At 45.9% G+C, this 17,940-nt stretch overlaps 1 protein-coding gene across 1 annotated transcript in view; it reads left to right on the forward strand.

Moving 5' to 3' along the window:
* Positions 1-17,940, forward strand: part of LOC145362106 (leucine-rich repeat and fibronectin type III domain-containing protein 1-like protein) — a 247,542-nt gene that overhangs the window by 157,344 nt on the left and 72,258 nt on the right. The gene's annotated exons all lie outside the window — the stretch shown is intronic.

Consider the following 17,940-nt stretch of genomic DNA (forward strand, 5'->3'; position numbering starts at 1 on the left):
GGAGTTCACCTGATGAAGGAGCGGCGCTCCGAAAGCTCGTGATCTCAAATGAACCTGTTAGACTTTAACCTGGTGTTGTCAGACTTCTTACTGTGCCCACACGTGCTGTCAGATCGGCTGAGATTTTCCAGCATTTTTCTGATTTTTTTGATCATTTCTTGTTTGCCCAGAAAGGAACTAGGTTAGAATTCAAGAAAATAGCAAAGGACAATTTAGAATCCAAGATGAATTTACAGAGAGAATGAATAGCTGGAGGCTGCTATCTGAAAGGCTGTGCCAAGCACTGGGAGAAAATAAACCATAATCTGTCTGTTGGAAGTTGCAGAGTTTCCATTAGAAGTTTTTTGATTGCAAAGATTTAATGAGAGTATTTTGTAATTTAATAAGTCACTTATACTGCTGCTGCCAGCCAATGCCTCATACATTTGCTGTTGCTAATATTAATATTATCCCTTAATGTCAGCTCCTTTTCAGCAGTAAAGTTAACAAGCTGCACATCTTCAATCCCTGTACACTACCCCACTGCTGCTAAGTGGAGCGCCATGTGGCACAATGGATAGTTCTGCTGCCTAACAGCGTCAGGGACCCAGGTTTGATTCTGGCCTTGGGTCACTGTCTGTGTGGAGTATGTACATTCTCTCCGTTGCCGCATGGGTTTCATCTGGTTCCTCCGGTTGCCTCCCACACTTCAAGGATGTGAAGGTTAGGTGGATTAGCCATGCTAAATTGCCCTTAATATCCAAAGATGTGTAGGTTAGATGGATTGGCCATGCTAAATTGCCCCTAATATCTAAAGATGTGTAGGTTAGGGGGATTGGCCATGCTAAACTGCCCCTAATATCTAAAGATGTGTAGGTTAGGGGGATTGGCCATTCTAAATTGCTCCTAGTATCCAAAGATGTGCAGGTTAGATGGATTGGCCATGCTAAATTGCCCCTAGTACCCAAAGGCGTGTAGGTTAGGTGGATTGGCCATGCTAAATTGCCTTGTAGTGTCCCATGTTGTGTAACTTAGGTGGATTGGCAAATGCTAAAAACATAGGTTTATGGAGATAGGGCAGGAGAGAGAGCCTGGGTAAGATACTCTGTCAAAGAGTCAGTGGGCCGAATAGCCTTTTCTGCACTGTATCATTGTATGATTTGATGATCAGAGAATCATAAGATCCCTACAGCGCAGAAGGAGGCCCTATCCCTATCCCCCTGCATCCCCCACGTATTTGTTGGGCTAATCCCCTTGACAGCAAAGGGCAATTTAGCATGGTCAATCCACCTAACTTGCACATTTTTGGACTGTGGGAGGAAACCGGAGCACCCGGAAGAAACCCATGCAGACATGGGGAGAACGTGTAAACTCCACGCAGACAGTCGCCCAAGCTGGGAATCGAACCCAGGGTCCCAGGTGCTGTGAGGCAGTAGTTAAGAGATGATCTGGAATGTACAGCCCCTTCACAAGGTAAATTCCCATGGGATTAGAACAAAGGACAAAGAAAATTACAGCACAGGAACAGGCCCTTTGGCCCTCCAAGCCTGCCCTGACCCTGCTGCCTGACTTAACCCAAGGCTACTCACTGCAATTGGGTCAAATTATCATTGTACTGAGCAGGAATCAGAAATCACACAAGGGCTACTAAACTTATAAATAAAAATGGAAAGCAACCCTTGAACCAGGAAATGATTCATTTCTGTCCATGCAATCAAAGGAGAGCAGTTCTCAGTAAGCATTTCATTGGGATCATAATGATATTTCTTTATTCATTTCCAAATGGGACATCACTGGCTGGGCCACCATTTATTGCCCACCTGTAACTGCCCTCCAGTCCTGAGGGCAGTTGAGAGTTAACCACATTGCTGTGGCTCTGGAGTCACATGTGGGCCAGACCGGGTAAGGACGGCAGATTTCCTTCCCTAAAGGGACATTAGTGAACCAGATGGATTTTTTTCCAACAATCGACAAAGGTTTTACAGTCATCAGTAGATTCTTAATTCTAGATTTTTATTGAATTCAAATTCCACAGTCTGCTGTGGTGGGATTCGAACCCAGGTCCCCAGGTCTTGCTCTGTGTCTCTGGGTTACTAGTCCAGTGACAAGACCAGTATGTCACTGCCTTCCCAGCAAATGAATAACCTATTTCCATTTCCATTCTGTGCCACTCATGAGCCCTTTCCAGTTGAACCCAGTTATATTGAAGTGGTTTTCGCTGCTCTGTGTGAGTGTCTTGTCAATGGGTCTGTTGAGGAAGATGGAAAATCCTGAATGGGTTAAAAGAATGACTCTCAGCATCTGTACAAAACACCATTTCATCCCAGGAATAGGATGTGGTAATATCCCTTGGACGAGGATGGTAAAATCCTGCCCGAAGCCAGTGGAAAATTCTGTTTTGCAAGCCGAGATTGGGACGGGCAATGCGGTAAAATTCCGGTTTACATTTATAAGTTAGATGCCATTTCTTAAGATCTTGGGGGGTCAGCACGGTGGCACAGTGGTTAGCACCGCTCTCTCACAGGGCCAGGGACCTGGGTTCAATTCCGTTGTTGGGTCTCTCGTCTGTGTGGAGTTTGCACATTCTCCCTGTGTTTACGTGGGCTTCCTCCGGTGCTCCATTTTCCTCCCACAGTACGAAAGACGTGCTAGTTGGGTGGTATGGCCATGGGAAATGCACCGGGTTACGGGAAGGGGGTGAGCCTGGGTAAGATCGTCTGTTCGAGCGTCAGTGGAGATCTGAAGGGCGGAATGGCCTCCTTCTGCACTCAATGATCTTAAAGTTTCTCTCAATATAATTTGTTTTTGAGATCCTGCGAGAGATCTTAAAATGTTCTTGGGCCATGGAATCTTGCTGCGACTGTGAGTGTTGTTGCCAAAGGTTAATGATTGGCACATAAAGCATCTGTTTCAGGGATTGAACAAGTCTCCATTGACAACACAACTCAGCGCAGCAGAATGGATATTCCTCTTGGGCAGATTGAATATCTCCACTGGAGCGTCCTTTAGTTAAGAACAGAGGTCTTGTTATAATTGTGGAAAAAATGGAGAGTTCAGCATCCTGAAATGGAAAGCTCTGGAAGATTAGTTTTCGTTTACTGCTTTTGCCGTTTTTGAAGTAATGAGCTGTGACGTACTCAACAGCACCGCATCAACAGAAGGAAGTTATTAATTGCTCAGCTGTTGCTTTGCAAAGTGGCTCCTTCCAGGCTGAAACAGAGGAATCGCCTGTCAGGGAAGAAAGAAGAATGGGTATTTTAAAAAATGCTGGTGTGGCATGGGGTTGTGTTCGTACATTACAGAACTCCTGCAAACTGGGAACAGACAGGTCAGGGTAGATGGGAACAGACAAGGGAGTGTGGTCAGGGTAGAGCAGTGTTTGATAAGCACTCAGGATAAGCAGGCAATAAAGAAGGCAAATAGCATGTTGGCTTTTAACAATATTAAAGCACATGGGATTGTGGGTAATGTCTTCAGATGGATAGAAAGCTGGTTAGCAGATAGGAAGCGAAGAGTTGGCATAAATGGGTCTTTTTCTGATTGGCAGTCAGTGACCAGTGGGGTTCCACAGGGATCTGTGCTAGGATCCCAATTGTTCACATTATATATTAATGATTTGGAAAAGGGAACTGAATGTATTATCTCCAAATTTGCAGATGATATAAAGTTGGGTGGGAGGGTGAGCTGTGAGGAGGATGCAGAGATGCTTCAGTGTGATTTGGACAGGCTGAGTGTGTGGGTATCTGCATGGTAGATGCAGCATAATGTGGATAAATGTGAGGTAATCCACTTTGGTGGCAATAATAGGAAGACAGATTATTATCTGAATGGATGTAAATTGAGAGGAATGGATACTCAGCAAGACCTTGGAGTCCTCGTGTATCAGTTGCTGAAAGTAAGCACGCAGGTACAGCAGGCAGTAAAGAAGGCAAATGGTATGTTGGCCTTCATAACGAGAGGATTTGAGTACAGGGATAAGGATGTTTTGCTGTAATAGTACAGGGCATTGACGAGGCCACACCTGGAGTATTGTGGGCAGTTTTGGTCTCCTTATCTGAGGAAGGATGTTCCTTGCTATAGAGGGAGCACAGCGAGGGTTTACCAGGCTGATTCCTGGGATGGCAGGTCTGTCATATGAGGAGAGACTAAGTCAATTAGGATTATATTCACTGGAGTTTAGAAGAGTGAGAAGGGATCTGATAGAAACTTATAAAATTCTAACAGGGTTAGACAGGGTAGATTCAGAAAGAATGTTCCCGATGGTGGGGGGAGCCCAGAACTAGGGGGTCAGAGTTTGAGGATAAGGAATAAACCTTTTAGAACTGAGGTGAGGAGAAATGTCTTCACCCAGAGGGTGGGGAATGTGTGGAATTCACTCCCACTGAAAGTAGTTGAGACCAAAAAAAGACCATGCTGCCCGACTGAACTAAAACACCCTACCCATCCAAGGACCATGTCCCTCTATTCCCATCCTATTCATGTATTTGTGCAGACGCCCCATAAAACTCCACTACCTCTCCCAGCAACGAGTTCCAGGCACCCACTATCCTCTGTGTAAAAAACTTGCTTCGTACATCTCATTTAAACCTTGCCCCTCGCACCTTAAACCTGTGCCCCCCTCGTATTGACTCTTCAACGCTGGGAAAAAGCCTCTGACTATCCACTCCGTCCATGCCCCTCTGAATCTTGTAGACTTCTATCAGGTCACCCGTCAATCTCCGTCGCTCCAGTGAGAACAAACCAAGTCTCTCCAATCTCTCCTCATTGCTAATGCCCTCCATGCCAGGCAACATCCTGTAAATCTTTTCTCAAAAACTTCCACATCCTTCTGGTAGTGTGGTAACCAGAATTGAACACTATATTCCAAGTGCGGCCGAACTAACATGACTGGCAAAATGATTTGCCAATTTTTAAACTCAGGTCCCCGGCCGATGAAGGCAAGCATGCCATATGCCTTCTTGACTACCTTCTCCACCTGCATTGCCACTTTCAGTGCCCTGTGTACCTGTACACCCAGATCCCTTTGCCTATCAATACTCTTAAGGGTTCTGCCTTTTGCTATATATTTCCCATCTGTATTAGACCTTCCAAAATGCATTACCTCACATTTGTCCGGATTAAACTCCATCTGCCATCTCTCTGTCCAAATCTCCAACTGATCTATATTCTGCTGTATCCTCTGATGGTCCTCATCACTATCCACAAATCCAACAAACTTTGTGTCATCCACAAACTTACTAATCAAACCAGTTACATTTTCCTCCAAATCATTTACATATATTACAAACAGCAAAGGTCCCAGCACTGATCCCTGAGGAACGCTACTTGTCACAGCCCTCCATTCAGAAACACACCTCCCACTGCTACCCTCTGTTTTCTTTAACTGAGCTAGTTCTGCATCCACCTTGCCAGCTCACCCTGATCCCATACAACTTCTCCAACAGTGTGGCTCCAATCAGTGGAGAGTTTGGCCCCCGATAACCATTGATTCCAGTTTTGCTAGGAGTCCTTGATGCCACACTTGGTCAAATGCAGCCTTGATATTGATGGCTGTCATTCTCATTGGAGTTCTGCTCTTTTGTTCGTGTTTGAACTAAGGCTGGAATGAGATCAGGAGCTGAGTGACCCTGGCTAAAAACCCAAACTGGGCATCACTGAGCAGGTTATTGCTGAGCAGGTGCTGCTCGATAGCGCTGTCGATGACCCCTTCCATCACTTTACTGATGATCGAGAGTAGACTGATTGGGCAGTAATTGGCTGGGTTGGATTTGTCCTGCTTTTTGTGTACAGGACATACCTGGGCAATTTTCCACATTGTTGGATAGATGCCAGTGTTGTATCTGTACTGGAAGAGCTTGGCTAGGGGAGCAGCAAGTTCTGGAACACAAGTCTTCAGTACTATTTTTGGAATATTGTCAGAGTCCTTAGCCAATTGTCTTAACTCTTTGCTGCCTGGTACTAACCTCACCTGAGGAGACACGTTTTTCCCATCTACCCTGTCCAGGCCCCTCATAATTTTATACACCTCAATGGCGTCACCCTTCAGCCTTCTCTATCCCAAGGAAAATGAAGGGGATGGATAGGGTAGAGGTTGAGAGATTCTTCCCGCTTAGAAAGGATAGCAGAACTAGAGGGCACAGCCTCAAGATAAGGGGGGGAGGGGGCAGTTTAGAACGGAGTTGAGGAGGAACTTCTTCACTCAGAGGGTGGTGAATCTCTGGAATTCTCTGCCCGTTGAAGTGGTGGAGGCTACCTCGCTGAATATATTTAAGTCACGGGTAGATAGATTTCTGATAGACAGAGGATTAAGGGTTATGGGGAGAAAGCGGGAAAGTGGAACTGATCCACTTCAGATCAGCCATGATCTTATTGAATGGCGGGGCAGGCTCGAAGGGCTAGATGGTCTACTCCTGCTCCTATTTCTTATGTTCTTAAAACAATCCCAGCCTCTCCAATCCCTCCTCGTAGCTGCAATTCTCCAGCCCTGGCAACATTCGATAAACCTCCTCTGCACTCTCTCTCTCCCCAGAGCAATTATGTCCTCCCTGTAATGTGTTGAGTGGGATGGGGACAAGTGTGAAAATATGAATATCATATTAAACATTCTGCGGCTCAGAGTGTATTCAGCCACTGTCTGTACGAGAGGAATCGAGCTGTGATGGGTGAGATGTTGTGTAAGGTGCTGATCGAACATCTGAATGTCAAACCTGTTGGCATGGGAAATGTGGGCAAAAGAATCTCCACCAATGAGGAGAGGATACAGCCCGCACCAGTTGGAAGGAATTTGAATTTGCCTTCAGTGCGATTGGAGAAATGTTTTTGAAGGAACTGTGATTAACTATGCTTCTTCTACCCACTTGATTTATTTTTACTTCAAGGTCATTTATGATTCTGTATTAAAACAAAAAACAAAGAAAATTCCAGCACAGGAACAGGCCCTTCGGCCCCTCCAAGCCTGCACCGACCATGCTGCTCGACTGAACTAAAACCCCCTACGCTTCCAGGGATCATATCCCTCTATTCCCATCCTATTCATGTACTTGTCCAGACGCTCCTACCGTATCCACTTCCACTATTCTCCCGACAGCGAGTTCCAGGCACCCACCACCCTCTGTGTAAAAAATTTGCTTCATACATCTCCTTTAAACCTTGCCCCTCACACCTTAAACCTGTGCCCCTCTAGTAACTGACTCTTCCACCCTGGGAAAAAGCTTCTGACTATCCACTCTGTCCATACCTCTCACAATCTTGTAGACTTCTATCAGGTCTCCCCTCAACCTCCATCGTTCCAATGAGAACAAACCAAGTCTCTCCAACCTCTCCCCATAGCTAATGCCCTCCATACCAGGGCAACATCTTGGTAAATCTTCTCTTTACCCTCTCCAAAGCCTCCACATCCTTCTGGTAGTGTGGTAGAATTGAACACTATATTCCAAATGCGGCCTAACTAAGGTTCTATAAAGCTGCAACATGACTTGCCAATTTTTGAACTCAATACCCCGGCTGATGAAGGCAAGCATGCCGACTACCTTCTCCACCTGCATTGCCACTTTCAGTGAACTGCGTATTGTTAAGAGATGTGTTTTAATGAATGCTCACAGGCTTAAGGTGATGTCATTATTGAGGGGAGGGAGAAAACTGTGGGCAGCTCAGGTGACAAGGGTTTCAGTTTGGAGAGCTCTGAGATTACAGATTAGTTTATTTTAGTTTTAGCAGGGGCATCAGGGAAGAAGGAAGCTGAAGTCTCTCTCTCTCTCTATCTATCTCTCTTTCTCTCTCTCTGTCTCTATCCATCTCTCTCTTTCTCTCTCTCTCTCTTTCTCTCTCTCTCTCTATCTCTATCTCTCTCTCTCTGTCTCTCTGTCTTTCTCTCTCTCTATATCTATCTCTCTCTTTTTCTCTCTCTCTCTATCTCTCTCTGTCTTACTCTGTCTGTCTCTCTCTGTCTCTCTGTCTCTCTCTCTCTCTACCTCACTCTGTCTGTCTCTCTCTCTGTCTCTCTCTCTCTCTGTCTGTCTGCCTCTCTCTCTCTCCGTATCCTATTTGGAAATTCTGCTGGTTAATTCAATGCAATGTTTTGTCTTTCGGAAGGAAAATGCAGCCTTTGAAAAGACTTAATTCTACTGGAGTGAGATTTTAATCTATGCTGTGTTAAGCCTGTGAGAAGGGTTTTGTTCTGAGGGGTTTTAGTTTGTTGGGACAGTTTTAGTATTCAATTAAGGGTTAATAGTTGTTGTTTTCTTTTTGTTTGTAATTGATAAGAGGTATTGCTAATTTTCTTTCTCTGCTTGTTGACTATATTCTTAAATGAATTTTGTTTGATAAAAGCTCCCTAGGGCTCATTTGAATCAAATGGAGTTTAATTTAGATAAATATGAGGTGATGCATTTTGGTAGATTGAACCAGGCCAGGACTTACTCAGTTAATGGTAGGGCGTTGGGGAGAGTTACAGAACAAAGAGATCTAGGGGTACAGGTTCATAGCTCCTTGAAAGCGGGGTCATAGGTGGACAGAGTGGTGAAGAAGGCATTCGGCTTGCTTGGTTTCATCAGTCAGAACACTGAATACAGGAGTTGGGACGTCTTGTTGAAGTTGTACAAGACATTGGTAAGGCCACACTTGGGATACTGTGTACAGTTCTGGTCACCCTATTATAGAAAGGATATTATTAAACTAGAAAGAGTGCAGAAAAGATTTACTAGGATGCTACCAGGACTTGATGGATTGAGTTATAAGGAGAGGCTGGATAGACTGGGACTTTTTTTCTCTGGAGCGTAGGAGGCTGAGGGGTGATCTTATAGAGGTCTATAAAATAATGAGGGGCACAGATCAGCTAGATAGTCAATATCTTTTCCCAAAGGGAGGGGAGTCTAAAACTAGAGGGCATAGGTTTAAGGTGAGAGGGCAGGGGTACAAAAGGGTCTAGAGGAGGAATTTTTTCACACAGAGGGTGATGAGTGTCTGGAATGAGCTGCCAGAGTTGAGGTGGGAACAATTTTGTCTTTTAAAAAGCATTTAGATAGTTACATGGGTAAGATAGGTATAGAGGGATATGGGCCAAATGCAGGCAATTGGGATTAGCTTAGGGGTTTAAAGAAAAGGACAGCAAGGACAAGTTGGGCCGAAGGGCCTGTTTCCATGCTGTAAACCTCTGTGACTCGATACCTGAAGTGAAGCATCTCATGCTCACCCTAGCTAAATTCAAGATGTCAAACTCATCATTCCAGTGTTCTCCCTAAAGCACTTTGGAGTTTTAACCTGAATCACAACAGCTTTAACAATTAATGCCACGAGTAGATTTACATTAACACTGCAATGAAGTTTCTGTGAAATCCCCTAGTCGCCACAAGATCGTGTAAATCAGCTCACTCTGAATGTCATAAAGTTTCACAGCACAGAAACAGACCCTTCAGCCCACCATGTCTGTGCCAGCTCATCAGGCAGCTATGTATTCTGATCCCATTTTCCAGTACTGGTCTGTAGCCGTGTACTCTGTGGCCTTTTAAGCGCTCATCTAAATGCTTCTTTAATGTTGTGATCACTCCTGCCTCTCCCTTTCTTGCACCGAGTTCCAGATTCCCACCACCCTCTGGGTGAAAAGGTTTTCCTCAAATCCCCTCTCAATCTCCTGCCCCTTTACATCTCTGCACCCCCCCCCCCCCCCCCCCCCCGCCAGGTCCTTTACCCCTCTAACAGTTTCTTCTGTCTCAGGGCTGCAACACAGATTCTCCAGTCCCACTGCAGTGAACAAAGATTTACTGAGTGCCAAATTCTCTATTCTCGTTGAAGTGGAAGTGGGCTGGAAAGTTCCAGTCCCTATCTGTGCCCCTCATCATGTTGTACAGTTGAAGCTCAGTGGTGTCCCCCCTCGGCCTTCTCTGTTCCATGGAAAACAACCCCAACCTAACCAGCCTCTCTTTACAGCTGAAACATTCCATCCCAGGCAGCATCCTGGTGAATCTCCTCTGCACCCCCTCCAGTACAATCACATCCTTCCTATAGTCTGGTGACCAGAACTGAACACACTACTCCAGCTGTGGCCTAATGAGCATTTTATAAAGCTCCAGCATTACCTCACTGTTCAAGATTCTCTTAAGGTTAACGTGCAGGTTCAGTCGGCAGTTAGGAAGGTAAATACAATGTTAGCATTCATGTCGAGAGGGCTAGAATACAAGAGCAGGGATGTACTTCTGAGGCTGGATAAGGCTCTGGTCAGACCCCATTTGGAGCAGTTTTGGGCCTCGTATCTAAGGAAGGATGTGCTGGCCTTGGAAAGGGTCCAGAGGAGGATCACAAGAATGATCCCTGGAATGAAGAGCTTGTTGTATGAGGAACGGGTTGAGGACTCTGGGTCTGTACTCGTTGGAGCTTAGAAGGATGAGGGGGGATCTTATTGAAACTTACAGGATACTGCGAGGCCCTGGATAGAGTGGACGTGGAGAGGATGTTTCCACTAGTGGGAAAAACTAGAACCAGAGGGCACATCCTCAGGCTAAAGGGACGATCCTTTAAAACAGAGATGAGGAGGAATTTCTTCAGCCAGAGAGTGGGGAATCTGTGGAACGTTTTGCCACAGAAGGCTGTGGAGGCCAGGTCATTGAGTGTCTTTAAGACAGAGATAGATAGGTTCCTGATTAATAAGGGGATCAGGGGTTATGGGGAAAAGGCAGGAGAATGGGGATGAGAAAAATCCCCAGGAGGTTGGGAAAACGAGACGTAGTCCAAAAGCCAGTGTTGAGGATCGCTCCTTGCATTGAAGTAGATACACTTCAACCCACCATCCTGTCTGCCTGTACACTCCTGCGACCTTGGTACCTTCCTCAGTACCTCGCGACCCTCAACACTGGCTTTTGGACTACATGTCATTTTCCCATCCCCCTGGGGAATTATTCTCATCTCGATTCTCCTGCCTTTTCTCCTGATCCCCTTATTAATCAAGAACCTATCTATCTCTGTCTTAAAGACACTCAATGACCTGGCCCTCCACAGCCTCCTGTGGCAAAGAGTTCCACAGACGTTTGATAAGGTTCCCCACGGTAGGCTCATGAAGAAGATAAGGAGGTGTGGGATAGAAGGAAACTTGGTCGATTGGATAAGTAACTGGCTGTCGCTTAGACAGAGGGTGGAGGTGGAGGGAAAATTTTCAGACAGGTGACCAGTTACCAGCGGTGTACCACAGGGGTCAGTGCTGGGTCCTCTGCTATTTGTGATTTTTATCAATGACTTGGAAGAGGGAGCTGAAGGGAGGGTCAGTAAATTTGCTGATGACACCAAGATTGGTGGAGTAGTGGATGAGGTGGAGGGCTCTTGCAGGCTGCAAAGAGACATTGATCGGGTGCAGAGCTGGGCCAAAAAGTGGCAGATGGAGTTTAACCCTGATAAGTGAGAGGTGATTCATTTTGGTAGGACAAATTTGAATGTGGATTACAGGGTCAACGGCAGGGTTCTGAGGAATGTGGAGGAACAGGGAGATCTTGGGTTCATATCCACAGATCTCTGAAGGCTGCCACTCAAGTAAGAAAGGCTTATAGTGTGTAGCATTTATTAACAGAGTTTAAGAGCCGTGGGGATATTCTGCAACTATACCAGACATTGGTGAGACCACATTTGGAATATTGTGCTCAGTTCTTGTCACCTCACTACAAGAAGGATGTGGAAGCATTGGAGAGAGTGCAGAGGAGATTTACCAGGATGCTGCCTGGTTTGGAGGGTAGGTCTTATGAGGAAAGGTTGAGGGAGCTGGGACTTTTCTCTTTGGGGTGGAAGAGGATGAGAGGTGACTTAATAGAAGTTTATAAGATGATGAGAGGGATTAATAGAGTGGAGGTTTAGAGACTATTTCCTCGGGTGGCTGTATCTGTTACTAGGGGACATAACTATAAGGTTCATGGTGGGAGATATAGGAGGGATGTCCGAGGTAGGTTCTTTACTCACAGAGAGGTTGGGGTGTGGAATACACTGCCTGCTGTGATAGTGGAGTCGGACACTTTAGGAACTTTCAAGCGGTTATTGCATAGGCACTTGGAGCACACCAGAATGATAGGGAGTGGGATAGCTTGATCTTGGGTTTGGACATAACTCGGCACAACATTGAGGGCCGAAGGGCCTGTACTATGATGTAATGTTCTATGTTCTATAAATATATCAGCCATGATTGAATGGGCCGAGTGGCCTAATTCTGCTCCGATATCTTATGGTCTTATGGTCTTCAATGCCTCACTGAAGAAATGCATGTATCCTATTTGCCTCCTTAACTGCCTTATCTACCTGTCCTGTTGTCTTCAGGGATCTCTGGACATGCACCCCCAAGGTTCCTCTGACCCTCTGTAGATCATTGCATTCTACTGCTCATTGTATATTCTCTTTTCTTGTTAGTCCTCCCAAAGTACACCCTCCCAAGCTTTTCAGGGTTAAATTCCATCTGCCACCATTCTGCCAATCTGAGCAGCCGTCTATATCATCCTGTAATCTGGGAGGAACTGGAGTGAGTCTGTGACTCTGTTTTGTGATCCTGGATACAGACTGGTTTAAGGATAGGCTAGCCTCAGACAGGTTCTCCCTCGACGTACAATTATTGGAATTAACAGGCAGTGAGTGACGGGTGATCTTTGCATCCGAAACAATCACAGAGTTCAATTGCAGGAAGAGGTTAATTTAATAAAGAAAAGATGCTGCTTGTATTTATTTCGATCTCACTTTTTTGGAAATTAGGACTGGATCTAGACACTTTTATAAATCATTCTTCATGAAATATACAAGGGTTCGTTCATAAATCATTCAGTGCTCCAATAAATTTCTTCTTACATCCATTCATACATATTTGATGGAAGCTCATTCCTCAGGTTATCAGGTTGGTCCATTCAGCAGTTAATGTGGACGGTGCTTTAATGACCAGCTAACAGTCTGGCTCTGACAGTCATGGGCGGAACATCACCCCCATTTGATTCATTTCCTTTCTTTTTGGGAAGTGCATTAATGAACGATTTACATCGCTTTTCATAGAATCATAGACAGTGTAGAAGAAGGCCATTCGGCCCATTGAGACCACACTGACAACAATCCCACTCAGGCCCCATCCAAGTAACCCCACACATTTATCCTGCTAATCTCCCTGACAGTAAGGGCGATTTAGCATGGCCAATCCACCTAACCTGCGCATCTTTGGACGCTAAGGGGCAATTTAACACGGCCAATCCACCTAACCTACACACCCTTGGACACTAAGGGGTAATTTAGCATGGCCAATCCACCTAACCTGCACATCTTTGGACTGTGGGAGGAAACTGGTGCACTCAGAGGAAACCCACGCAGACACAGGGAGAACGTGCAAACTCCACACAGACAGTGAACCAAGCTGCGAATCGAACCCAGGTCCCTGGCACTGTGAGGCAGCAGTGCTAGCCACTGTGCCACCCACGTGCCATGTTTGACTGGTAACAAGGTTTTCAGAAAATCCATAACAAATTCATCCAACTGCTCTCTTGCCAGAGTAACTGTTTCTGATAAGTGTGTGTGTGGGGACTGGATGAGGAGCAAATTGGCTTTCTTTCAGAAAAGTCCACTGTTTTGATACTCACTGACAAGGTCCAACAATGAAGAGCGATCCTGGGAGAGAGCAGGAGGACAGTGAGTGCTGGTCAGATCAACTTCGTGAGTTCCTGAGAGGTAGGAACTTATCTTTGGTGGAACACAAGATGGCTGCCAAGGGGTCAGTGGCCATTTACAGCCCTCCATGGATAAGATAATTGACCAGCGATTAGAACCAATTTTCATTTCACTAACCCCTCTAGATATAGACAAGGAAACTGATGATTGGGATAGCAATGGCAGTGTTACAAAGCAACACTCACCCAACAATAAACTGCTCTGTTTGGGTTCCACCCAACCCAACTTCAGATTTTGTTACAATCTTGATCCAAAATGTAGATGAAAGATGTGAGTTCTCGAGGTGGGGTGGGTATGACTGCCTTGAATGTAAAGGTGGCAATTGACAGAGTTGAATATCAAGGAGTTCTGAGGAAGAATCATATGGACTCAAAACATGGGACATGAATTTTCCCCAAAACAACTTGTCCTAACAACTTGGCATGAAGCAGACTGCAAGCGTCACACACTCGGATATTTTTTGGGAGAGTGGCAAGTTTTTTGCGTCAGTTTGGGGTTGGGTAGGGGTGGATGCGGGGTCACAGACACACCAGTGAGTCTGGCCTCAGAGCATTGGCACACCATTTCTCAATGGTGCCCCCGTCTCACAGTGCACACGGAGACCCCCTCCCTCACCCCAGCATTCTCTTTTGTTTTCGGGGATTAAGCTGCTCCATTGAAATCAGGTCAACGGGAACCAGCAAGGAAAATCTCCATTCATCGGAATCAAACCCCACACAAAATCATGGAATATTCCCCGGCCACCTTGCCTTCCAACTCGATGAACACTTGAGCACCTTCACTGATGGAGCAGCTCAAACACCTCCAAAGATGTGTAGGTTAGGGGGAAGGCGATGGTTTAGTGGGATTATCGCTAGACTATTAATCCGGAAACTTAGCTAATGTTCCGGGGACCCGGGTTCGAATCCCGCCACGGCAGATGGTGGGGAATTAGAATTCAATAAAAAATATCTGGAATTAAAAATCTACTGATGACCATGAAACCATTGTCGGAAAAACCCATCTGGGTCACTAATGTCCATTAGGGAAGGAAATCTGCCGTCCCTACCTGGTCTGGCCTACATGTGACTCCAGAGCCACAGCAATGTGGGTGACTCCCAACTACCCTCGGGCAACTAGGGATGTGCAATAAATGCTGACCCAGCCAGCGACGCCCATGTTCCACTAAAGAATTTTAAAAAATAGTGGGGTAAATACAAGGGGTTACTGAGTGGAGCTGGATGAAAGTCGGTGTAGACTCAATGGGCTGAATGGCCTCTCCTGCAGTGTTAGGATTCTATACCATACTAAGATTATCTGCAATCTCAAACTGATCCGTAAACCTCACCATCATGAGGAACTCACCCCAATCAGTGACCTGTTTTTGAAGGGTAGTTATGGAGGGAGGCACAGTGGTTAGTCTCACAGCGGCCGGGAGCTAGGTTCGATTCCCGGCTTGGGTCACTGCCTGTGGGGAGCCTGCACATTCTCCCCATATCTGCGTGGGTTTCCTCCCACAGTCTGAAAGAGGTGCTGGTTAGGGTGCATTGGCCAAACTAAATTATCCCTCAGTGTACCTGAACAGGTGCCGGACTGTGGTGACTAGGGGAGTTTCACAGTAACTTCATTGCAGTGTTAATATAAGCCTTACTTGTGACTAATAAATAAAACTTTGACTTTCATTGCTGTAATGCAGGGAACATAGAAGCCAGATTGCACACAGCAAGATCCCACTAATAACAACAGTGTAGATGAACAGCTAAACAGTTTTGGTGATTTTTGAAGGAAGGATAAATATTTGTTGAGTCACCCCAGATGTATTCCTGAGGCTGTATCAGGCTCTGGTCAGATCACATTTGGAGCAGTCTTGGGCCCTGTATCTAAGGAAGGATGTGCTGGCCTTGGAAAGGGTCCAGAGGAGGTTCACAAGAATGATCCCTGGAATGAAGAGCTTGTCGTATGAGGACTCTGAGTCTGTACTTGATGGAGTTTAGAAAAATGGGGGGGGATCTCATTGAAACTTAGAGAATACTGAAAGGCCTGGATAGTGTGGATGTGGGGGAGATGTTACTATTAGCAAGAGAGATCCAAGGGCAAAGCCTCAAAGGAAAGGGATGACCCAAGGTGAGGAGGAATTTCTTCAGCCAGAGGGTGGTGAATCTGAGGGATTCATTGCCACAGAGGAGGCCAGGTCATTGAATGTATTTAAGACAGAGATAGATAGGTTTGTGATTGGTAAGGGAATCAAAGGCAATGGGGAAAGGGCGGGAGAATGGGGTTGAGAAACTTATCCAACACAATCAAATGGCAGAGCAGACTCGATGGGCCAAATGGCCTAATTCTGCCCCTGTATCTTACGATCTTGCGAGATTTCCCCCTGCTCCTTAAGTTGTGAAGTCGAATGTTTCCCGTCCACCTCAGTTGTCAGACGGGATCTTGGTTTTGCGATTCATCTGAAAGCGATCAAAGGTACACATTCCACAATAATGATGTGTTTTGATTTACGGTAAATGGTTGTTGCACCAAATTAATAATTGGCTGACACACACAGGTTATTATCCCCTCCCTCTCAAAGCACAAATGAGATTAACTGATCTCGACTGTGTCTCTGTAAGCACGCTAATTACAGGAAAGCAAGCAATTAAAAACTGGAGATGTTTCTGTAATTTCATTTGACAAGTTTCCTTTTTATTTCAGAGTCAGAGAGTGTGCCTTCCCCCATCAGCATCTGTGGAAGTGTCACATCCATCTTCAGAGTGAGGGGTGAACAGTAAAGAGAGACGTTCAGAGGAGGGAAAATCAGTCAGAGCAGGAAAGAGTGGGGTAACCCGCTGGAGCAGTTTCAAAATGAGTTCGACAAGACTTGGCTGCCACAGCCAAACTAAGGCCTCAAAGTTCAACAGGTCCATCGGGTAAACCAAGTTTACCATTTCGTTCAGAACTTTCTGATCCAAAAACTACCCACCGTCACTGCCTCTGCCCCATCCTTAACTTGTCCCCTCTCCCACCCCTCCCCTCTCCCAACCCACCCTCTCTCCCAACCTGCCACCCCTCCCCCCTCCCAACCTGCCACATTCCCACCCCTAATCTGCCACCTTTTCCCTCCCTGCCAACCTCTCACCTTCCCCCCTCTCCCAACCCCCTCCTCTCCCAAACCGTCACCCTGCCCCCTCTCCACAACTTGTTGATCCATTCCTGGGACATGGTCTTCGCTGGCTGGGCCAGTATTTATTGCCCATCCCTAGTTGCCCTTGGAGGGCAGTTAAGAGTCAACCACATTGCTGTGGCTCTGGAGTCACATGTAGGCCAGGCTGGGGGTGTGTCCTGAGTCAGGGAGGTGCCTCAGATGGAGCCAGGGAAGGGAAGAGAGTAGATGTGTGTTGTAGTTTGTCAGCTCATCGCTTGTACATATATAAATAGTGTCGGTAATAAACCCCTCTTAGCCTGAAGGCACAACAAGTCACCTTTGAAGTTATTATACTGGCGACGAGGAAATGTTTCAGTGAGTTGTTGGGAGATTGCAGTGTGCAGCTAGAGGGAGGGGAGTGTGAGTGTTGAAGCTATGAAGAAGTTAGGTACATTTACTGCGTGACAATGTGGTGAATAGGAAATATGAAATCATTCCACACATAAGTGGAAACTGGGGTCAATTTATTCAAAGGCAGCATTATTTATTTATAGTGAATTAGATGACAGGAAGGAACAATGAGAGGTTATTCCACTCACACACTTCCAGGCAAGTGAAGAGTTTACCATCGCCTGACACTCCAGACACTAAGGCCAGATAGTCTAATTGGCCATCAAGTCATAGAGGTTTACAGCATGGAAACAGGCCCTTCGGCCCAACTTGTCCATGCCACCTTTTTTTTAAACCCCTAAGCTCATCCCAATTGTCCGTGTTTACCCCTTATCCCTCTATACCCATCTTACCCATGTAACGGTCTAAACACTTTTTAAAAGACAATATTGTACCCGCCTCTACTACTGCCTCTGGCAGCTTGTTCCAAACACTCACCACCCTCTGTGTGTAAAAATTGCCCCTCTGGGCACTTTTGTATCTCTCCCCTCTCACCTTAAACGTATGCCCTCTAGTTTTCGACTCCCCTACCTTTGGGGGAAAAGATATTGACTGTCTAGCTGACTTGTGCCCCTCATTATTTTATAGACCTCTATAAGATCACCCCTCAGCCTCCTACGCTCCAGAGAAAAAGTCCCAGTCTATCCAGCCTCTCCTTATAACTCAAACCATCAAGTCCCTGTAGCGTCCAAGTAAATCTTTCCTGCACTCTTTCTAGTTTAATAATATCCTTCCTATAA

The sequence above is a fragment of the Carcharhinus amblyrhynchos genome, unplaced genomic scaffold (assembly GCF_965287045.1).
Source record: "Carcharhinus amblyrhynchos unplaced genomic scaffold, sCarAmb.v2.hapA scaffold_37, whole genome shotgun sequence".
In the NCBI taxonomy this organism is placed as follows: domain Eukaryota; kingdom Metazoa; phylum Chordata; class Chondrichthyes; order Carcharhiniformes; family Carcharhinidae; genus Carcharhinus; species Carcharhinus amblyrhynchos.